Below are 9,271 nucleotides of genomic sequence, written 5' to 3'. Positions count from 1 at the left end.
AGCAAACAGTTTGCTGGGGTCAAGTCACGTAGTTTTTATTGTCAATGCTGCATATGTACAGGACAGACAGATAATTAAAATAACGTTATTCTCCTTTCCAAAAATTACAGCAAATACAGAAAATAACATTATAAATGTTAAAGAATGGGAGACACTATATTTACAATACAACAAGGTGAGAGTGTGCGTACGCACAAAAAACAGGAAATGGCGTACGTCCAAAAAAAAATCAGATTTAAAAAAGTGTGCGTACGCACACCTGAACGCAGTTTCCTCTTTATAAATCACAATCTGCTTATAAATGTGCGCAGCTGACCAAGCCTCGCGCTCCGCCTCCGTACCGCCCACATTTACCCATAAAAGGTCCATGCAAATCACCCAATGAATATTTAAATTAGTGATTCCCCATTCATTCTGATCGGGATGATGGAGGAACGCAAAGCAAAGAAGCGAAATTTTGGAGATTGTGAAGTGGAAGTCCTTGTTTCAGAGGTTGAGGCAAGGAAGGATGTGTTGTTTTGGTGGCCTTAGTAGTGGCATTACCAACAAACGCAAGTTTGTTGAGTGGCAGCATGTGGCTGCAGCAGTAAACAATGTGAGCTCCACAAGCCGAACTATTGCAGAGTTAAAGAAAAAGTGGTCAGATTTAAAAGTCGACGCAACGAAGCAAATTGCTTTGCACAGAAAAAAATTAACTGCAACTGGAGGAGGAAAGGCTACACCTGCACCGTCTCTTTTTCACGAGAGGATGGCTTCAATAATTTGGGAACCCCTGTTAAGCGGAGAGGTGAGTGAGAAGGAGGGTGACACGGACTTAGCTGATGAACCCTGCACAGAAGAACCAGGTAACTTTTTTAAACATATATATTTTATATATTTGAATAAAGACACGAAAACTAGGATTGCTACTTAGAATTGTTTATTGAACATTTTTTAAAGATGGGACTGTGGATGTTGAGAGTGGCCATGAAGCGGAGGACTGCCAACCCGGCCCCAGCGGCATCTCTGGTGCTGCTCATGCCTCCAGTAGTGTCTCCAGTGCCGCTCATGCCTCCAGTGGTGTCTCCGGTGCCCCACGTGTCTCCTTCCATGGTCGTGTTCTTACTGAAGCTGTGCTGCAAACACAAGTCAGCACAATTGCAGCAATTGAAAGGCTAACAACTGAGATGAGAGAAATAAAGGGGGTACTATCAGAAATGTCAAGCACATTAAAAGAACTTGTTAAAAAATACCTTTGCATTGATCTTCAGTTATTCACAATCGAAGCATCACGTCCTCCCGCAGTCTAACTGCTTGGAGTCTGGTGGGTAAGGGTGTGGATCTGGTTCAGGGTCCTCAAGTTGGTTGGCAGTTAACAGGGAGAGACCATTTTTCTGTGCTATATTGTGTAGCACAGCACATGCTCTCACAATCTGGCAAACCTTTTCTGGACGGTAAAGCAATCTCCCACCTGATGCATCTAAACAACGCCATCGGCCTTTTAGCAGCCCGATGGTGCGTTCCACAACAGAGCGCGACAAAGCGCGTGCATCATTGTAGCGTCTCTCTTGTCTGCTGTGTGGGTTGGGGAATGGCGTAAGAAGCCAGCGCTGGAGGGGATAGCCACTGTCGCCTATAAAAATGGTGCAGAAATAAGGCTGCTAATAGATTATTGTATAAAACTGCTTAAAGTCTTGAATAACCACTTTAAAGTTTTCACTTACCAAGAAGCCAACCATCCGGCACAGCTCCGTTTTCAAGCCGGTTTCCTACACTACTATTCCTCAGAATAAAGGAATCATGTGTTGAACCAGGCCATCGAGCAACCACATTGGTTAAAATCATGGTCACATCACAAATAACCTGTACGTTTATAGAATGAAATTGCTTTCGGTTGATGAAAGCAGCTTCATTCTGGCTCGGCGCTCTTATAGCAACATGAGTGCAGTCAATTGCTCCGATTACATTTGGGAAACCGGCCACTGCTGCAAATTGCTCTTTGATTTGAGCCTGTTCATTTGCAGTGTAAGGAAATCTGATGTACCGACTTGTCAATCTGATTATGCCAGCTAATACGGCTGGCATTATGGAGCTTAAAGATGGTTGAGATATTCCTGACCTGTCTGCTAATTCTCTCTGAAAGCTACCCGTCGCCAGGAATCCAAGAGTTGTTAGCACCTGTAAGTGGACATGTATTGCCCGATTCCGCAACGTTGGTCTCTGTAAATCTGTCCCCAACTTGGCACACAGTTCCATGAGAATGGCTCTTGGAAACCTAAATCGGCTTATTAACCAGTCATCATCATTCGCAAAAAAATCTTCATGATCTCTGAAAACACGTTGTCGCCGTATTTGTCGGTTAGCTACGTCCTCAAGTAATGCCAAAAATGCCATTATAACAGACAGTGCCTCACTATTTTCTGCCTATTTATAGAGCTGTTATTTTATGCAATTAGGTACAGCTGTTTATGATCGTAATTATCTGCAACTATTACCAGCCCTTAACACTTTCCTCTCTCTTTATTATAGAGTATAATTTGTTGCAATAATAATAATAATAATAATAATAAAAATAATTACATATTACATTACATTACATATATATATATAGCACCTTTAGATTTTACAACTGTGACATAAAACAGATAATACAAATAAAACTGAAATAAACTACAAAGTGAAATATACAAGTTAGTGGAAAATTAACACTACATATACATATAATACAGAATAAGATACAGAAATAATTTTAACTATACATGCAGAAAAAAAATATTGAAACAAGTAATGCTTAATCTTCCTTTGTTAATTTTGATTTATGTGGTAACTAATATGCGGAAGGAAGAAAAGCTTGCGCATTTACTTACAATTCCCTACTTTACCACATGATGCCACTAATTCCCGCTCTCTCCGCACACTTTTGAAGGCATACGCATGCCTCAAACCTTGCTTAAATGTACGCTCGTTTTCGCGCCAAGTATTTCTTTATAAATCACAATTCTTGCGTGAGATGTTGCTTACGCACATTTCTGTCCTCTTTTTATGCGTACGCACTCTTTATAAATGAGGCCCCAGGTGAGGTTCTCTGCAATGTGCACACCAAGGAACTTGGTGGAAATTGTGAAGAACACCAAGTTCTTTGGTGTTCACATTGCAGAGAACCTCACCTGGTCCCTGAACACCAGCTCATTAACAAAGAAAGCCCAACCTCACCGTCTGGTTTGGGAACTGCAACAATTCAGACCGCAAGACCCTACAGCAGATAGTGAGGGCAGCAGAGAAGATCACCGGAATCTCTCTACCCTCCATCTCTGAGATCTACACCACACGCTGCATCCGCAAAACCACCAGCATTGTGGACGACCCCACCCATCCCTCACACGGACTCTTCGCTTTCGTGCCGTCCAGCAGAAGATACAGGAGCATCCGAGCCTCCACTACTAGACTCTGCAACAGCTTCATCCACCAGGCAGTCAGACTCCTCAACACAACCCCCCCAACCCTTTGCACACACAAAGACTGTACTTCACCCACACACTGAGCACACAGAGACTGAAATGACTTTATTCCTATCAGCAATATCAGCAAAATAACTATAAACTATCTACCTCAGTAACTGCTGTGATCATGTATGTTTTATATGTTACAGTATGTTACACATCTCTGCACCTTATCCTCATTGTGCACATTATTATTCCGTATCAGTACTGCACTGTCCTGTCTTTAAATTGTCTTGTCTTTTGTATTTATTATATCGTCACTCCTGCACTTTATGTTGTCTATTGCTTGTTGTTCTATGTTACACCATGGTTCCGGAGGAACGTAATTTCGCTACACTGTGTACCTGCACTCAGTCTTACTGACCATAAAAGTCTCTTGACTTGACGTAAAGTGAGTAATGCAGTGTGAGTGTAGCAGTAGTGCAGGTATGTGGTGTATAGTGAAAGGTTCGTTTTGAAAAGTTTCAGTACTGTATGTGTTCTAGTACAGAGTTTTAGTACTGTGTTGGTGGGGGGTTCAGGATGCTGAGTGAGTGTGTGCTGGGGGCAGGATTGGGATGGGGGGGTCAGGATGCTGAGTGAGTGTGTGCTGGGGGCAGGATTGGGATGGGGGGGTCAGGATGCTGAGTGAGTGTGTGCTGGGGGCAGGATTGGTATGGGGGTCAGGATGCTGAGTGAGTGCTGGGGGAAGGATTGGGATGGGGGGGTCAGGATGCTGAGTGAGTGTGTGCTGGGGGCAGGATTGGGATGGGGGGTCAGGATGCTGAGTGAGTGTGTGCTGGGGGCAGGATTGGGATGGGGGGGGTCAGGATGCTGAGTGAGTGTGTGCTGGGGGCAGGATTGGGATGGGGGGTCAGGATGCTGAGTGAGTGTGTGCTGGGGGCAGGATTGGGATGGGGGGGTCAGGATGCTGAGTGAGTGTGTAATGGGGAAGGATTAGGATGGGGTTCAGGATGCTGAGTAAGTGTGTGCTGGGGGCAGGATTGGGATGGGGTTCAGGATGCTGAGTGAGTGTGTGCTGGGGGCAGGATTAGGATGGGGTCAGGATGCTGAGTGAGTGTGTGCTGGGGGCAGGATTGGGATGGGGGGGTCAGGATGCTGAGTGAGTGTGTGCTGGGGGCAGGATTAGGATGGGGGGTCAGGATGCTGAGTGAGTGTGTGCTGGGGGCAGGATTGGGATGGGGGGGGGTCAGGATGCTGAGTGAGTGTTTGCTGGGGGCAGGATTGGGATGGGGGGAGGTCAGGATGCTGAGTGAGTGTGTGCTGGGGGCAGGATTAGGATGGGGGTCCAGGATGCTGAGTGAGTGTGTGCTGTGGGCAGAATTGGGATGGGGGGGTCAGGATGCTGAGTGAGTGTGTGCTGGGGGCAGGAATGGGATGGGGGTCCAGGATGCTGAGTGAGTGTGTGCTGGGGGCAGGATTGGGATGGGGGGGTCAGGATGCTGAGTGAGTGTGTGCAGAATTGGGATGGGGGGGTAAGGATGCTGAGTGAGTGTGTGCTGGGGGCAGGATTGGGATGGGGGGGTCAGGATGCTGAGTAAGTGTGTGCTGGGGGCAGGATTGGGATGGGTAGCATCAGGATGGTGAGTGAGTGTGTACTGGGGGCAGGATTGGGATGGGGGGTCAGGTTGGGATGGGGCATCAGGATGCTGAGTGAGTGTGTGCAGAATTGGAATGGGGGGGTAAGGATGCTGAGTGAGTGTGTGCTGGGGGCAGGATTGGGATGGGGGGTCAGGATGCTGAGTGAGTGTGTGCTGTGGGCAGGATTGGGATGGGGGGTCAGGTTGGGATGGGGCATCAGGATGCTGAGTGAGTGTGTGCAGAATTGGGATGGGGGTTAAGGATGCTGAGTGAGTGTGTGCTGGGGGCAGGATTGGGATGGGGGGTCAGGATGCTGAGTGAGTGTGTGCTGGGGGCAGGATTGGGATGGGGGGGTCAGGATGCTGAGTGAGTGTGTGCTGGGGCAGGATTGGTATGGGGGGGTCAGGATGCTGAGTGAGTGTGTGCTGGGGGCAGGATTGGGATGGGGGGTCAGGATGCTGAGTGAGTGCTGGGGGCAGGATTAGGATGGGGGGTCAGGATGCTGAGTGAGTGTGTGCTGGGGGCAGGATTGGGATGGGGGGTCAGGATGCTGAGTGAGTGTGTGCTGGGGGAAGGATTGGGATGGGGGTTCAGGATGCTGAGTGAGTGTGTGCTGGGGGCAGGATTGGGATGGGGGGTCAGGATGGTGAGTGAGTGTGTGCTGGGGGCAGGATTGGGATGGGGGTTCAGGATGGTGAGTGAGTGTGTGCTGGGGGCAGGATTGGGATGGAGGGGGTCAGGATGCTGAGTGAGCGTGTGCTGGGGGCAGGATTGGGATGGGGGGTCAGGATGCTGAGTGAGTATGTGCTGGGGGCAGGATTGGGATGGGGGGTCAGGTTGGGATGGGGAGGTCAGGATGCTGAGTGAGTGTGTGCTGTGGGCAGAATTGGGATGGGGGTCAGGATGCTGAGTGAGTGTATGCTGTGGGCAGAATTGGGATGGGGTCAGGATGCTGAGTGAGTATGTACTGGGGGCAGGATTGGGATGGGGAGCATCAGGATGGTGAGTGAGTGTGTGCTGGGGGCAGGATTGGGATGGGGGGTCAGGTTGGGATGGGGCATCAGGATGCTGAGTGAGTGTGTGCTGTGGGCAGAATTGGGATGGGGGTCAGGATGCTGAGTGAGTATGTACTGGGGGCAGGATTGGGATGGGGAGCATCAGGATGGTGAGTGAGTGTGTGCTAGGGGCAGGATTGGGATGGGGGGGTCAGGATGCTGAGTGAGTGTGTGCTGGGGGCAGGATTAGGATGGGGGGTCAGGATGCTGAGTGAGTGTGTGCTGGGGCAGGATTGGGATGGGGGGGTCCAGGATGCTGAGTGAGTGTGTGCTGGGGGCAGGATTAGGATGGGGGTCCAGGATGCTGAGTGAGTGTGTGCTGGGGGCAGGATTAGGATGGGGGTCCAGGATGCTGAGTGAGTTTGTGCTGGGGGCAGGATTGGGATGGGGGGGTCAGGATGCTGAGTGAGTGTGTGCTGTGGGCAGAATTGGGATGGGGGGGTCAGGATGCTGAGTGAGTGTGTGCTGGGGGCAGGATTGGGATGGGGGGGTCAGGATGCTGAGTGAGTGTGTGCTGGGGGAAGGATTGGGATGGGGGTTCAGGATGCTGAGTGAGTGTGTGCTGGGGGCAGGATTGGGATGGGGGGTCAGGATGGTGAGTCAGTGTGTGCTGGGGGCAGGATTAGGATGGGGTCAGGATGCTGAGTGAGTGTGTGCTGGGGGCAGGATTGGGATGGGGGGGTCAGGATGCTGAGTGAGTGTGTGCTGGGGCAGGATTGGGATGGGGGGGTCAGGATGCTGAGTGGGTGTGCTGGGGAAGGATTGGGATGGGGGTCAGGATGCTGAGTGAGTGTGTGCTGGGGGCAGGATTGGGATGGGGGGTCAGGATGCTGAGTGAGTGTGTGCTGGGGGCAGGATTGGGATGGGGGGGTCAGGATGCTGAGTGAGTGTGTGCTGGGGGCAGGATTGGGATGGGGGGAGGTCAGGATGCTGAGTGAGTGTGTGCTGGGGGCAGGATTAGGATGGGGGTCAGGATGCTGAGTGTTTGCTGGGGGCAGGATTGGGATGGGGGGGTCAGGTTGGGATGGGGCATCAGGATGCTGAGTGAGTGTGTGCTGTGGGCAGAATTGGGATGGGGGGTCAGGATGGTGAGTGAGTGTGTACTGGGGGCAGGATTGGGATGGGGGGGTCAGGATGCTGAGTGAGTATGTACTCAGGCAGGATTGGGATGGGGAGCATCAGGATGCTGAGTGAGTGTGTGCTGTGGGCAGAATTGGGATGGGGGGGTCAGGATGCAGAGTGAGTGTGTGCTGGGGGCAGGATTGGGATGGGGGGGTCAGGATGCTGAGTGAGTGTGTGCTGGGGGCAGGATTGGGATGGGGGGTCAGGATGCTGAGTGAGTGTGTGCTGGGGGCAGGATTGGGATGGGGGGTCAGGATGCTGAGTGAGTGTGTACTGGGGGCAGGATTGGGATGGGGGGGTCAGGATGCTGAGTGAGTGTATGCTGGGGGCAGGATTGGGATGGGGGGTCAGGATGCTGAGTAAGTGTGTGCTGGGGGCAGGATTGGGATGGGGAGCATCAGGATGGTGAGTGAGTGTGTGCTGGGGGCAGGATTGGGATGGGGGGGTCAGGATGCTGAGTAAGTGTGTGCTGGGGGCAGCATTGGGATGGGGGGGTCAGGATGCTGAGTGAGTGTTTGCTGGGGGCAGGATTGGGATGGGGGGGGGGTCAGGATGCTGAGTGAGTATGTGCTGGGGGCAGGATTGGGATGGGGAGCATCAGGATGCTGAGTGAGTGTGTGCTGGGGGCAGGATTGGGATGGGGGGTAGAGCAGGGAGAGAGTTCAGCATCCTGATTTGCTTTCCTGGCTAATGATGCTGAGTTAGTGCTCTAGGAGAGGTCCTCTGTGACTTGCACACCCAGGAACTTGGTGCTGCTCACCCTCTCCACAGTAGTTCTGCTGTGTGATGTGTCCGAGTTCTCCTGAAGTTCACAACAATCTCTAACAACAAACGCTGTTGTTGAGCCAGGTTTCCATGAAAACATACAACAGTCTCTCACGGTCTTCTGAGTTGACTGAAGTAAGCGGATGTAGTACAGTTTATTGTTCAGAGAGCATACATTGGCCAGAATCATGGTGGGGATAGCTGGATTCTGTGGGTTAGCTGCTAGCCTCGCTCGGATACCTGCGCGCTTACCCCTCCTCTGCCTACTCTCACGCCACCTGTGCCGCTTCCATTGTGGGTGAGATGCAGAGGTGTTGGTCGGTGGTAGTGCCAGTGTCCGGAGTAAGCCACAGAGTCGCAGCGTGCGATTAACTAAAAAAATTAGTTTTTGCTTGGCTTCAAGCTGAAACTCACGACTACAGGTGCTTTTCAGGACATGAACGCATGACAAAGATGTACAAAACACTGCGACTTACAGGACGAAACTCATGAAAACACCAGAGAAAAAACAACAGAGAGAAAGAGAGAGAGAGAGAGTGATGCCGCTGCGTGTGCATGCACCGCCATCTGGTAATATCATAAGACGAGAAGCAGTTTAAGAGCATGGATTACTGGAGCCATGCTGTGTGATCTAACAAGTTCAGAATACACGTTTTATCTTGATGGTGTCCAACATGTGTGGTAGCACACTGGTGAGGAGTATGAAGGAAACTACAGTCAAGCATAGTGTTGTTAGCATCATGGTCTGGGTCTATATGAGTTTTGCTGGCACTGGGGAGCTACGTTCCAACATGTACTCTGACTTTCTGAAGAAGAGCATAATCCTCTACTTCAAGGAACGGGGCTGCATGGTAGAGTTCCAGCACAATAACACGCCTCCAAGATGACAATTGCTTTGATAAGGAAGATAAAGGTAAAGGTGATGGACTGGCCAAACATGTCTCCAGACCAAGCAACTCTGGGGCATCCACAAAAAAGGTGGAGAAGTGCAAGGTGTCTAAGATCTACCAGCTTGTCATTTAGTTATTTTAAGGGCACAACAAATTTACACTGTTATACAAGCTGTACACTACCCTATATTGTATCAAAATGTCATATCTTCAGTGAAAATATTTACATTTATATTTTCTATACCCAACACCACTTTATTTAGAATGAATACATGAAGCTTAATAAAGATGGCCAGTACACTGGTACTATTAATTTATTAATTAATTAATATCTTTGCTATTTTACACCTTCTTGCTATCTTACAGTCTATTTAGGAAT

The 9,271-nt window shown here is 50.0% G+C and overlaps 1 pseudogene; it reads left to right on the top strand.

Annotated features, from left to right (window-relative positions):
• The first annotated feature begins 221 nt into the window (after window positions 1–221).
• Window positions 222–1,352, top strand: LOC125802195 (myb-related transcription factor, partner of profilin-like; annotated as a pseudogene).
• Window positions 1,353–9,271: the final 7,919 nt, after the last annotated feature.

Source organism: Astyanax mexicanus, chromosome 5 (genome assembly GCF_023375975.1).
Source record: "Astyanax mexicanus isolate ESR-SI-001 chromosome 5, AstMex3_surface, whole genome shotgun sequence".
Classification (NCBI taxonomy): domain Eukaryota; kingdom Metazoa; phylum Chordata; class Actinopteri; order Characiformes; family Acestrorhamphidae; genus Astyanax; species Astyanax mexicanus.
The sequence above is the reverse complement of the archived record's forward strand: the minus strand, read 5'-3'. Positions and strand labels throughout refer to the sequence as shown.